Source organism: Protopterus annectens, chromosome 6.part0, assembly GCF_019279795.1.
Source record: "Protopterus annectens isolate FY-2018-M chromosome 6.part0, PAN1.0, whole genome shotgun sequence".
NCBI lineage: Eukaryota > Metazoa > Chordata > Ceratodontiformes > Protopteridae > Protopterus > Protopterus annectens.
In genome coordinates, this window is record NC_056737.1 from 960034168 (window position 1) to 960049852 (window position 15685).

Here is a 15685-nt window from a genome sequence, read left to right on the forward strand (position 1 = left end):
TATTAGCTGATATAATAGGCCTAAAGGGGGGATTTAAACTGTTCTTTTGTATTTTTGGAATGCCAAAAAGAACAGCCATTTTTGGATGTTCAACCTGTAGAAACATGTAACTTTGGTGATCTAGTTCACCTTGGCAAAACATGTCAAACAAGCATGTATCCAATCTCAAAAAAAACTCTGTCGAATAAAATTGAAATCTACCTTTTGATATGTTTTGTCATCATCTAACAAGTTTCCCATAGACTTGTTATAGTCTTCTCTATCCATAATAACAATTTTACCTCCCTTATCAGCCTTCATTATTCTTATCTGACTGTTTTCTCTAAGAACCTTCAGTGCCTTTACTTCAGATACATTCAAATTATTTACATTTCTTGCAGGTTGCATAGCTCTAAAGCCTGCTTCACAAATATTTTGAAATACTTGTAATGTGCCTATCAATGGTGCTTATCCTGGTTTACAGTTTGTGCTACTTATTTCATTCTGGGAATATGTAGACAGATGTATTTAGGAATCAACAATGCTACTTAACACTTTACTGGTATCACTGATAAGTGTCTGGGAAATGTTAGCACAGCCATATCTGCTCATAACATAGGCTATCTCAACCATATACCAGATACCGTTTGCTCCTGGAGTGGGAGAAAAAGACAGCATTATGTGACTGAATTTGCTTTGCATTCTAGAACTATTACAGTGCTATACTTGACTGCAGTGACAGAGGAACGCACATGCATGGCTTACAGCTGCACAGCATTTATTGATACAGATTTCTTTAGGAATCAACAATGCTTCTTAACACTTTATTGGTATTACTGATAAGTGTCTGTGAAACGTAACCACAATCATATCTGCTCATAACATGGCCTACCTCACCTATATACCTTTTGTTCCTGGAGTGAGAGAAAAAGAGAGCATTATGTGACTGAATTCGTTTTGCACTCCAGAACTATTACAGTGGTATACTTGATTGCAGTGACAGGAGAATGCACATGCATGGAATACAGCCATACTGCATTTATTGAAACACATTTCTGTAGGAATCAGCAATGCTGCTTAACACTTTATTGGTGTTGCTGATGAATGTCTGTGAAGTCCACACAATATCTTCCCACAAGTGGGCTACCTCACTAATATACCACTATTACCTGAAGTAGGAGGAGCCGAAAGCATTATGTTCATAGGTTCATAGGTTGGTACTAGGCTATTGGCAATAGGGCCTATACAAGCCTAGCCATAACAATTCCCTGTCTATTTCTTCCCAGAATATTTATTTCCCTGTGACTGATATTGCCCTGGAGATAGCCTTGGACCATACTATGAGTTAACCAATACAATTTGCAGGCCATTAGTTTAGCATGTTACAGCTTTTACAGTGTTACACTTGACTGCAGCAACCTTATTATAGACAAACAATGTATACTGCTCTAGTGTAATGGTTATGACAACACAATCCTGCTGTACACAATTTTGCTTACCGTTATTGGTATTGTTTATTGTTTATTGCAATACAGTTGTTATTGTTCATTTATTTCACTACAGCTCTAATTGCCCATTTATTGCACTGCAGTTTTTATTGTGTATACTTTGTTGCAGTAAATGCTTTACTCTTTCTTGCTTATTTCCCTACAGTTAGCATAATAAATCTGTACATACCACACTCACAGTGCTACCCAGCCAGGAGACCGACATGGGACTTGACACTGGGAAGCCCTCTCAGCTGTAGCTATTGGGACAGAAGCACACTATTATGCATACCAGTTTTGCAGGCATTCAACATGCATATTGGTAAAACAGTGGAAAATATACATATGATCTGTGGTGCATTCCCAGCTCTGGCTTCTTGGACACAGGTGTCAAAGGCTTCCCTCTTTCTCCTTTTCAGGTCATCATAATGTTGAAAACACTGGCCACCTGTGCAAGGGATGCCAGTAACACTGGTGAGTTCTCTGGTCAACCAATCCCAGGCCTCCACCTTATACTTTGAGCCCTGTAAACCACTCTGCAGCATCCTGGGTTCATGATGGTTTACCAGGAGCCCAACATAGACCCTGGACTCCTGAACATCCCGTCTCTGTGCCTGAAAGTGTACACATTCACCAGCACTGCCTGTGATATCAGCAGTTGATCAGACTTCAAACACTGTTACAGACTTCCCACCTATTGTGCCTAATATACACTGTTTTCCCACCCTTACATGTCACTGAGCAACATTAAAACAAGTGCTGTGTTGCTTAGCATCACGCAAACCAGCTAAGCAGAGCTAAGCAGCATGAAAACTTCCACAACCGAGGTTTTAGCTAAGCTTAGCACCAAGCAAACAATAGTATCCATTAGCATATTTAAATAGTGTTTAGCACAGCACAGCAGTGATATATTTCACAAATTTGTTTTTAAAATTAAACATATATAATAAATTAAATTACAGATATCTTATCACTGCTATGGACTCGAACTCAAGAGCTACTAAGCATTAAGCTGTATCTCTACCTATTTCGATGCTTGGATGTTATGAAGACTAGTATACCTTCACATATACTACTGGGCTACCTGTTAGCATTGCTAAGCACCACAGAGTGCCATGCAAATGTGCTTAAATAGACCTAGGCATAAATAATTAATTACATTCAGTTTCTATTTTTAGATGTCTAGCAACTGTCGGCTATGTATGTATGAGCACTGCTCACCTCTGTGGCACTCCTTACCACGCAGACATCAATTAAAAAAAACTATTTAAAAAAAGAAAAAGACATAATTATGATAATTAATGACATCTGGTTTCTATTTTTAGATGTCTGGCAGGTGTCAGCTCTCTATATGTGGCACAGCTTGGCATCGCTTTACTCCATGCCGCGCCATGCAAACATAGAAAAAAATGGGAAAAAAATGTAAAATAAAATATTACATATTTGATGTAATTCACAGCATTTCAACAGTAGCAGGGAGCAGTAGAGGGATCATAAGCCTGTACGCATCCACAGCCATGGGTAGCATCTACACTTCTTCCTACATGAGTTCAATATCCATGTTCCTATTCTCTCCGTCGGTAGCATGCCAGAATTAATATGCATGGTGTGCTGCAGAGGGGGGACTGTGGCTGTGTATACATGGTGCCTCCATGGATTTTATTAAATCCTGGGGCAATTTTTTCCACTAGGACGGTTGCAACCTGGCACATAAAATATACCTGCAAAATAATTGGTCACATAGAATCTTATAATTGATTTCAAGTGTTTTAGTTAGACAGGAGTTCATCTTAATCCATGGATACATAGGGAGAGAGATACAAATGGAAAATGATAGGTGTTGCATGTTTGAATGCAATTGTTTAGTTAAATCAGATAGTGGAAATATTTCAGTTTTGTTAATATTCGCTTTAAGGCCCAAGACCAAGTGAAAGATATTTAATTTTGCTTTAAGTAAGGCATATCATGACTATGGTCCTCTGTCAAGACTTTGCAGTCTACTACAAATAACAGAATGCATGCATGTAAAATCTTAGCCCAAACTACAAATAACAGAATGCATGCACGTAAACTCCTAGCCCATGAACTCTTTTGCCTGTACATCATCTGTGCTAGGGTCTCGATTGCCATCAAAAATAAAGATGAGGCAGGATTCACCTCTCCCTGGTTCCTCTAAAAAGTTAGAAGGGAAAGAATATTGTAGATCCAGTTAACACATTTATAGAGGGAGACTGATATAGGGCTTGTACTGCACTTACAGCTATACTACACTTATAGCCTGCTCAAGGAATGAACATAAGCACAAGCAACAGCTTAAGTCCAGAGCCTTTTCTAGGTCTACTAACACGGCAACAGCTGGCTTAGTGATCTTTTTGTATCTGTATAAAATCTACTAGAGTCCTTAACTGCTCAGCATTTAAGTGCATTTTTATAAATCCTGATTGGTTAGGATGTAGTAAGCATGGGTGAATAGTAAAAGACCATTTAAAACTCCCTAAAAACCCAGTTAATTTCTGATTATGAAAACAGTGTCCTCAGTCTATACTACCACAATATATAAACTAAAGAAATTAAAACAAAACCATTCCATAACTTTAAACATTTCTAAAAAGTGTAGAAGATTTTTACCAGTGACATGGCCATGTAACCTATAGTCCGTATGAGCATTACCTTGGGTCTCACCTAAAAGTGGTACCTGCCAAGAAGGCTCATAGGTTCATAGGTTGCTACTAGGCTATCAGCCCTAGGGCCTATACAAGCCTAGCCATAACAATTCCCTGGCTATTTCTTCCCACACTATTTACTTCCCTGGACCCCTGTCTAGCAGGGTAACTGATGTGATCCCAGGGGTGAATTTCCTTTCTCCCATCCAATCGTCAAGTTTCCTTTTGAAGAGGGCCAAAGAGGCACTCTGCTTGACATGTATGGGCAATCTATTCCAGAGTCTGGGGAGTTTCAGGGTCAGGAACCTATCCCTCCAGCATGTTTTGTTTATTGTGATGACAAGGTTTAGATCCCTGGAGCGTATGGCTCTGAGGGATTGGGATTTCTTTAAGTGTAGCATGTCTAACAGCTCTGGGTTTAACATGGCCTTGTATGTTTAGCAGAGATCACCTCTGAGTATACGATATGCGACAGAGTATAGCTGCAGTTTTTAAGGCAGTCAGTGTCGGGCATCTGCTTTAGGCCTGTGATTCTTTTAGGTTAACTTTATCAGGAAAAGTAAATACATAAATCCATACTTTTATAATAGCTGCATACATTTGTCAAATCTGCAGGGCTGGTGATAGAATTTTGGGGGGCCCCAGCAAATATCAAGTTTGGGGGCCCCCTAGGCACTTCTGTCAAAGTAACCCTGCCACTGCCACCCCTCAGAAGCAGTCTTTTAGTTCATGCTGCAAACTTTTAGCAGTAGTATGTACAGACTTACCTGTAGCTACAATGCTCTTGCAGTACAAAAGGTGTATGTACCACACTATATTCGTCCGTCTCACATGGGGACATTCACAGTTACTGGCATTTTAGGTACAGCAGTGATACATTATAGCAACTGTATGTACAGGTCTGGACTTAGGTGAAATGCTGTCTACATGCTCCAAAGTGCATTTTAATTTTTTTTCTTTTTACATAATGTTTTCATCCAATGTTGGCTTGAAAAGAAATTACGATTAAGGAAGGAAATTCATTGCTGCTGTTCAGCTTAAGTTTTCCTTGCAACCTTTCGGCAAACCTTTCCTCACCAAGACTGCACAGTAACAACCATTTAGGAAATAACTCAGTAAACCAGGGCCCAGGAAGCCACAGGGTTATAGGTCTGTGATGCATTTTAGAGCATTTTCCCAACCTTTTAATCTAATGGTGTCATAAACAAAAAACATGAGTAATAAAATAATTTCAGTCTTTTTTTTTCTTTCAAGGAAAACATAAGTTGTGTCCAAGGCTTAATATTCAAAGATTGCAAAATAGTAGCTCTTAACAAACTGACAAGTTATTTGCTGTCTGGATACAGAGGTCTAGTCTGTGAATATGGCCTGCTTCCCTAACTCCCCCAAAAAAAGACAGTCACTGCCTATGGATCCCTCTGGTGTTAGACTGGGATGAAAGCAGAGGTTGCCCCAGTCATGTGTTTCATTTGAGTGCTAACATAGATAAACATAGCATGCCTCCTCACTCCTCAACCCTATCCATCAATGAATGCTACCTGTATAGGTGCCTGATGTGATACTGAAAAAATAATGATTAAAGTAGTGTATTTTACTTTGTTTTTCATAGATAGTACACTGTCCCTACACAAGTTATAGTAACCTTCTTTGTACACCTCTAAGGTCTGTGAGAAAAGTAAAAGAAACAATGACCACACTGTCTTCAGCCCACAGATAAGCACTAATGACCTCATGTGCACACCTCTATGGTTTGACTGTAATGGAAATTAAAGAAGCAACCCTCCCAATAACCTACATCAGCTTTCTGTAGTCACACATCTGAGCAGGGCTGGTTTTAGAATAAGTGCAGATGAGAGCAGAGGCCATTATCAGCTTAATCCTAAAAGTGTCAAATCACAGCCCTGTTCAGGTTAAAGAGCGTAATCAGAAAATTAATACATTTTTCTCATTTTTTTCCCCAACCAGCAACAGCTTTTGTGAGGCCCTCACACAGTCAAGGATGATTAAGGGAATCCCCTGTATCAATTTATACAGTCTAGGGAGTGGGGGCCACCAGTCTTCATGAAGATTAAATTGCCTGAATGTCCTGTGACATATTTCATTAATTATTCTGAAACACAATTACGTGTTAGCTACATTTTTCACTGATATATGTGTATCTTGGCATTATTGGGAGTTTGCAGAGATAAAAATCAGTGATATTTTTACAAACACACACAAAAGCCACAGCAATACTAGTTCTGTACTTATTTCAGCAAATAGCAATACATTGTGCAGACTGGTACTGCCACACCAGTTTAGTGTATAACAATCATCAAACAGCAGCTGGGGAAGCCACTTTTATTTACCCTGGTAAGGAGAAATGCATAAATGTCACTGTCTCTTATTTCACAAACCTTCCCTAATTTTGCTCATAATTTTGTTCTGTCCTTCATATAAATTTTGATTTACTAACAAATCATTCAGGAATACAGACAGTCAATATACCAGGCATCATACTTCGAATTATCCAAAAATGCATGTTGATGCAAAATATGTTATTCTATTAACTTTTTAAGTGAATTAGAGTAATATTTAAAATGTGTTCTTGATTTTGAAGCTTTATTCTGCTATTATATTTTGTATTGTACTGAATTTTTCTGCAAAGAACTTGAAAGTTGTAGTATCTGGTGTTCTACCAGTATTTATAAAACTGCCTGAAAGAAAAGAAAAAAACATCCCTGAAGATCGGAAGCATCAGCTCTTCTTTCAAGATTTGCACTCATATCAGGAGTCAGTCACTTTTGCCTGCTTATCTCTTTACTGCTTACTTTGCTTATGTGCATTATCAGCTTTATCCTAACAGGGTCATACCACAGCCCTGTTCTGGTTAAAGAGCATAATAAAGAAATGAATACATTTTCCGTCATTTTCCTAACCATCAGATACGTTTGTGGGGCCCTCACACAGTCAAGGATGATTAAGGGGCCCCCTTGCAGCCACAGGTATTGCAGATACCTAAAGCTGTCTATGTTGTTGGTTTTAGTGGAGAGAATGTCCACTAAGCAGGGTTTAACTAACCCAGAGGCACTTTGTCAATGGTAAAATATTTAATGGAATTGTGAAGCCTGTTACTGGATGAAACACTGTTACTACAACCAGAGATATCTTTGAATTTTAAAGGAGATATAAATAACAGTTATTACCCACGTGGTTTATTAAGTATACAAGATTGCTGTGCTAGCTTTTGTTAGTTTGACAGACATGTTACAAAATATCAAGATAAGAGAACTTGCTGTGGTTGGGGGCCCCCCAGAAACAGGGGGACTCCAATGACCACAGGGTTTGCTGGTGCCTAAAGCCAGCTAAGGAAATCTGTCTTTTGCACACAGCCTGCTTCACAAACACACTCATTCATACGCATACAAATTTACAGAGAGTAATGCCTGCAGCTCTCTCTGTCTTTACATGCTCTTGAATTACATGTCATTTACAGAGATATAACAGTTGTACTTGACATTACAATATTCATTGTTTTATCAGCCAAATCCACATAAAGCATTCAACCATGTATGCACAATAAAACTCTTAAAAATTGGCATTTTTTTTTAAACATATGGCATATAGCATTCTTGTTTAATTCTCACATACTGTTACTAAAAATATTATATTTTCTTACTGTAATTTTTCAAAGTTCCTTGACAAAATATATTGTTCCATCTTGGCAGACTTCATTAAATGAGCAAACGTGAAGATCTAGAGCAGTTGTCGTGCACATTGTAATAATTGTAATAGTTTTGGAATGTGAAGTGGTACACTTTGAGCTAGTAACAGCATTGCTTTGGTCGACTAGTAGAAATTTCAACATCTTTTTATTTCACAAGAAAAATCAATTTCCTTGGAAAAATAGATGGAAAATGATGAAGTGCAGAGAAAGAGACCTTTTTAACACTATTTAATTAAATTAGTTTTATCACTAGACTACAGATTTGGTAACAAATGTAAACGGTATTATATATCTGGAAATTATCTCATAACCAGACACCAAGGCATACTTTTTATGGTTATTAAAAATGAATTTCATTTTCATGAACTGAAATTCCAGGAATTATGTCTGAGATTCATAAAGAACTTGCACACTTTGCAAAGCTGCACAGTGTAACTTGCTTACCAGACAAGTTTGTCTGATTCATAGAGTCCACATTGCCCAGAAAGTCCAATTCTACTGGACACTAGTAGTTTCAGTACCGTATATTAATGCCTATGGTAATGAGGCCACAAGTAGCCTATTATACAAGTCATTATAAAGAGCAGTGTAGAAGATGCATACCTTTGTACCTCTGGGTAGTGGTGTGCACCTGCCCACTTCAATTGGGAGAATCTTTGCAGGTACACTGGTACAAGTTTACTCTGTGCAGATCTCCAACCCAGGTAGGTAGTGATGCATATCTTTTGTGAGAGAATATAGCTGTTTGTTCGTGTGAGTCTGTGTGTGTGTGTGTGTGTGTGTGTGTGTGTGTGTGTGTGTGTGTGTGTGTGTGTATGTATGTATGAGTCACTGTCTGCAAGTACTTCTATGAATATGGGATTTTCTGTCTGTGTGCTAGTCCATATCTGTGACTGCATGTGTGTGTGTGTGTCTGTTTCTGTATGAATGTATGTATGTGTGTATGCTTGTGCGTGTGTTTGTGTGTGTGTGTATGGGGGGAGGGGGGTATTTGTGGATGAGTGCATATTTGTGTATGTGTGCATGTGTGTGAGTGAATATGTGTGTGTGAATTTATGTGCATGTATGTGATGTTGTGTGTGTGTGTGTGTGTGTGTGTGTGTGTGTGTGTGTGTGTGTGTGTGTGTGCATATGTGTGTGTGTGTGTGTGTGTGTGTGTGTATGTGAATGCATATGTGCGTGTGTGTCTGTATCTGTGTATGGTATGTTTTACACTGAACACAATTTTTTACAAGCTATTTTAGCGCAGTTTAAGGCTGCTATCAATTATTTGTATGCAGGATCACATTAATCTTTGATTATTGTGGATTTTGACCTAACTAAGTAGAATAATAATTCAGAAAACTAAAATCTAACAAATGGCATAAAGTCAAATGCATCTCACTAGTTAAAGTTCTTTTAGACTAGTGAGACAGACAATTGGAAATGTTAACACAGTGTTGTAAACTGCAGTCATAATATGGTGTAATACTTCTCTTGTTTATTTGTTTTAGTTCTTTTTCCCCTGTAAATCACAGCTTCAGTTCCCCAGACTTCTTAAGCTTTAAGCAAACATTGGAAAAATTGGATAATAGTACTCCAGACTGAATACATTTAGGCATTATGAAATTCTGTCAATCTTTCATTGTTTTTATTCATTCACGATATACATAGCCATGATGTTTTGCAGAAAACAGAAGCTTAAGGGAAGAGAAAAGTATTCACAAGGGGATGGAAATGCATTTTTTTAAAAGTTCTACATACATGTTTCACTCCTCATTCATTTACTGCATACAAAGTTTGCTGCTAAATTAAATTATCTGCATCAGTTATAACATTTTAAGAAGCACAAAGCATAATGACTTTTAAAAAAAATAGCAGACGAAAATATTTTCAAAGAAAATCAGGTGCACTGTATGATTAAGTGAGTTATTTAGTTATACAGTAGACAAATGCAGACTGAGAGCATCAAACCTAGGATGACAAGACAACTTGTTAACTACAGATCTTCTTAATCCTATGCTTAGAACTGTCAGATGATACTAAACATGTAGGAGCAAATGTTAGCATTTTTGAAAGAAACCAACAATGCTTATATTTCCTTCTCCTAAAATCTTAGCTCTATATCTTGCACTGAATAACAAGCTATAAATGTATTTAGTAACTGGTTTGATTATGATATAGATGTTGGTTTAATGGCTGCCCCCAGCTTTATTAGACAGAAGAAAAGCTCAAATGTATGACCACAGTAATCCTGACATAAGTAGCATTGCAGAAGGTAAATGGCCAGACATGGGATGATGACATACCTCTCAATTATCCAGACTATCAGAGAATGTCCCAATTTTTGCCTTATATTTTTGGTCAATTTCTCATTAAAGATTGAAGTCAATAAATAAAGACAGACATTTGAGTTTCAGATTTCATATCCTACAGAAAAATGCATGCTAATAAAAATCTAGTATTGTATCAATTTTCTAAGTACTGAAGAGTAATATATAAAACATGTCCTTGATTTTGGGCCTTTATCTCACATTATTTTTGGATCTATCCAGAATTCTTGTGCTTATGGTGAAAGGTATGAATGGTAGGGGTGAGGGAAACTCAAGAGGATGATGATGGCCTGTTTTCCTTTCAAAGTGGAAAGCACACCAGTTAAGCTATGGTATGAATAATCCTGGCAGAGACAGAGCATTAACAAACATCATCATAGTATAAGATACTGAATTCCCGATGTCTTACTGGCACATTTTTTCTACAGTGGTGGTTGAGTGACTTAAATTTAAGAGTTTAATCTTGTTGTGAATTTCACTGCCATGTAGTTTATTGGGTGACGTTGGGATGTGTTCTTTGGGGAGGGGTCCCGTTTTCTTCATTGTAGTGTGACTGTGGAGTTGGCATATATGTGGTGGGCTTGCTCCCCATATCAAGGGAGTGCAGGGGAGGCTTGCTCCCCCAGCAAATTTCTGGCACAGAGTTTTCAGAGTTTAATTTATGATAAATGGTAAGACAAAAAAAAACATTGCAGACATGTATGTAAATCATTACCCAACAGCAACATCCTCATAATAATCTGCACGTGCGACATGTAGAAGTGGCACATTCTGAGTGTTATAACATTACAGTATCACATTCTGAGTATTATAGCATTACAGTATGGCAGGAGAAAATGGCACTTGCTGCAGTACAAGAACTAAGTGCCCCCCCACACCATCCTGCTGTGAACCCTCACCTTCATATGAGGGTGCTCAGGTGCATATAATTTTACCAAAGACACGTTCACTGAAACCACTGTCACAGAAAAAATAACACTGAAAACAATTTTCATTTACAACCCCCCCCCCCCAAAAAAAGCTGTTTGTTGGGGGAGGGGTCAGCGAATGCTCATCCGAGGAAATCCCCTTACTCATATATATATACTATATCAACGGTTAAGCAACTATGGTGAATGAGCAAATAGAGTTAGTGAAAAATGCATTCTTATGCCACATTTGTAGTACTATTTTGGAGGTTAAACAAACAAGTCTAAGCACAAATTTCAACAAAACTGAATTAATCTATAGCCTTAAAGCAAATGGTGGGTTGCAATATTTCTTTTTGCAAGTTTACTCAGTGAAAGTGACTCCCAGTGTTATTTATTCAAAGTCATTGGTTTCAGACATATAGCAATTTCAATGAAATGACATTATCAGACTTACTGGCAATGCATTTCATAATATAGACTCCTGCACTAGGAGTTCATAAAAAATTATGAAAACAAATCTGTTATAGGACTTTAGTAGAATCAATACATTGAACAGACTGGCATTCATGCATTTATGTTTATTGAATCACAAAGTAAATTTTGGATAAAACACTTTGCAAGATTTACTTCTTAATAGCCTCAAATCCATAGTTACTTATAAGCATAATTCACTTAAAATATATATTTCCTCCATGGTGGAATTTAGATCTTCCTAAGCTTTATAAGAAAAAACAAAATAAATTCAAAGTTTGCAAGGAGAACCCAACAATAACAAATGAGAATTTTAATAACATCAGTCGATCACTTCAGAAGAAAATTAGAATGGAGAAAATATGTTTTGAAAACAAACTTGCTGTGGATACTAATAATAAAAAAAACATTTTATAGGTATATTAATAGTATCAGCAATTCTTATCAACCCGTAAACTGTGTAAAACCTGAGAGCTGTTTCATAAAAGATCCTTTGAAGATAGTAAGTTTGTTCAACCAGTACTACACAACACTGGTCACTGTTGTATTGAGATTTGACAGATTATCAGCTAACACTATAATTTTTGACAGTTTAGTCTTATATCTCAGGAGATTATAGAAACAGCTTTTAGTGAAATAAAGAATTCAGCTTCTATGGATCCTGATCATTCCCCTCCATATAGTTACTAATGACTAAAATTCGCTTAGTATTAATATTAAACATAGCATTTTATAAGCTATTACGAAAAGGTACTGTCCCCAGCTCATAGAACACATCTGCTATAACATAAATATATAGGAAAGTAATAAAACTGATGTTAACAGCTATACAATTATTAGCCTCCCTTTCTTTCTAGACAAATGTTTTAAAAGAAGCATTACTGAAATGCTGTGGAACATTAACACATATATCATCATTATGAACTTAGATCAACATGGTTTTGTAAAGAGTAGGTATTATGTTGAAAAGTTTATTAAGTTTTTATGATCAAATAACTAAGGTTCTTGATCTAGGTGTTCAATGTGGAGTAATTTCCTTAGACTTAGCCAAGGCTGGCCCCCTTCCTTATCATGTAATCCACCAAAGCCTTATCAAGTTTGATATATTCCTGGTAATATGGATTATGTCATGGTTAACTGATAGATCCCAGTGCATAACCATACAAGACATAAACTCAGACTCTCTTCTTATCCATATTGGAGTTCCACAACACTAAGTTCTTAGACTGATGTTATTTTATATTTTATTTGCCTCCATTCCTAGACTTAAATCATGTTGGATAAATAAGTATGCTGATGATTGTAAGATCATGTCTACTGCCCAAAATGAATCAGATACTGAACATTGAAATATTTATGTGAGATAGACTGATGACTGGGTACACAACGCAGGTATACATTTTAATTATCATAAATGTAAAGTGATATATTTTTGAAAGGCTGCAGTTTATTTTCCCAGGCGTAACCCTACAAAAATATCCACTAATGGAGGTAATCAAACATAAAGACCAGAGAATAACCATAGATGCCAATCTTTTCTCTGATAAACATGCTCAACTGATACGTAATAAGCATTAACTCATTACATCTGTATGACACCTCCAAGTGCATCTGCATTTAACTCCTACTGGCACCTCTAGGAGTCAAATATTGCTTGTTCATATATGCATCAATAATTCCAAAACCATGCTATGTGCAAGGTTTTAAAAAAAATATTATGTTAAAGCTTACACAATGGCAAATTCAACTGCATTAATATTTGATCTCTGTCTAGTACAGGTAAATAGATATTAGTCGTTGTTTTTATGATATTAATTTATATAGATATAATTTATATAGATATAATTTTCACATTTTTCTAAATATCCCACCAACCAAGTAACACAGACAGAACTCCTTAGTCTCATATGAAAGCTCTCAGCTAGATGAATAAAATGTTGTTGACAGTATGTGTGTAATGACTGGTTGCTGCGATACTGTAAGTTGTTTACAAAATATTACAAATGTAGTAGTTACTGTATATACTGTGAATTATAAAATCCGGTTTAAGACTAGAACTTAAAGAATACTACCACTATAACAATAATTTATGCTGAAGAGTTTGCCATTTATACTTCTTTCATAACCACTATGGTTCCAGAGATACGAACATTTGTTTGAAATGTGAAGATATTTGATTTTGTCAAAAGGGTTAGGATCCGCCCATTGGAAGTTACAGTGCAAACTTCCTGAGCTCCATTGGAGTCAATGAGTTAAAAATCATAGCACAAGAAATGAAATGCATTTTACATTACTTTATAAAACATATTAGGCTTATCTTAAAAGAGAATAGCGTCTTTGCATAGATAATGCAGGTCTGTTGGAATATCTTCAGAGAAAACAAAGAACATTCACCAAGAGGATTTTACTTCACAAGGATTGCTATTACAGTAATAGATGCAAATACCTCAATATATTTGCTATTCATTATTGTGACATCCATGGTAAGTTAATATTTGCCTACAAAGTCTTTCATGACCCTAGGTTATAAGCTCTCTTGAACATAAAAAAGTACTTCTGTCTTAACATCGAGACATCAGTCTATGAAGCTTGATTTAGGTACTATGAGGACACAATTGGGCCACTCTTACTTAACTCAGAGGTTGGTGATATTATGTAACAAATTACAACTTCATGTTAGAGACAGTAAGACCTTAGAATCCATTAAGTGGCAATTGAATTCATGGCCTGGTGACAAAGTGTTTGATCCAGAAGTCTTAGATTCAGGGTTACTGGATGGCAATAGTGCCTTAAAACTGGTATACAAGTTATGAAACTATAAGCTTATAAACTTATAAACTTATAAACTATAAATGTATCCTACTGCTTCTTTGCATCTTCCCATAATCCCACCCCTAATCCCCTAATCCCAAGTTTATATGGAGGCCTGTATAGTCTTACCTTCAACTACCACCCCAGGTAATCTGTTGTATTTATCAGCTATTCCTTCCATGACAAGGTACTTTCCAAAGTCAAGGCTGAATTTTGTTCTATTATTTTTATAGGCACGCTCACTCAAGTGAAAGCCATTTGCACTGCCCCTTTGCTATTGTTTCACCCATGTTATGTCTCCTCTTTCTTACCTATCTCGAGCACAGAATATATTTAGCTTTCAAAGTCCCTTCTATTTCCCCTTGTTTTGCATTTGCTATATTACCTTTTAGCCTTTCAGTGTATATTCTCAATCAACTTAATATCCTTATATCTCTACAAACACTAACAAATGTATGACTATCTGCGTCTTCAGATGGCACCTATGGAGAGGTAATTTAACACCTTCATGTATACCTTTATCTATTCATTTATACAGTTTTGTCCTCTATTATTATGGTCCAATACATCTGGCTTAGATACTTTTTTCTCTTTATGCCTGGCAGCTCCATTATACTGCTACTACCCCAGGTATTTTCCTGATCACTGCTTTTAAGGGTAAATCAGATTGGTATTCTATTTTAGAAACATTAAAGCACAAGTAAAGTACTTTATATTTGCTTCCTTGAAACAAAAGGTGAAATTCAAAGGCATACTTTGTCATTTACCTCCGATATCTTTCTTACCCTGCAACCCTAATCTGAGATTTCCTTCTGTTTTAGTGCCATTAGCAAATAGTTTGATACCTTCGTCAATGATCCTAACAATGTCTAATTCAATGATACCAATGACTTGTTTCAAGGGCAGACCAATAAAGCTAAGATAAACATCTCTGGTAGGGTTTTTCTAACTACTATTTCCTGTAAATCAACCACACTGACATCTATTTAATTAGTCTCACCTGTGCAAAATCCTTTAGATTGTCTATTCATCTTCTGCAAGGGTCTGCAACACAAGGATCACTGAAGAAAAAAAATGACAAAACAGACCAAGTTTCCTTTGTCAATATGAAGCATAAAACAATCATAGCAATGAATCAGACAAAGTGCCATGGCCTGTTCTCTACAAACCAATGTCTGTACTTATTGTGCAAGTTGTTGCCCTCCAGGACTCTAGGAAACTGACCAGCCTTTTGCTTAGTGTGTTCACACATCTTTTCCTGTAGATGAGGACATAATTATAAGTGCATAGTTTCCTGGGGAAGGTCTACTCCTTCTTTTATAATTTTGCAGCCATAACCTCCTTC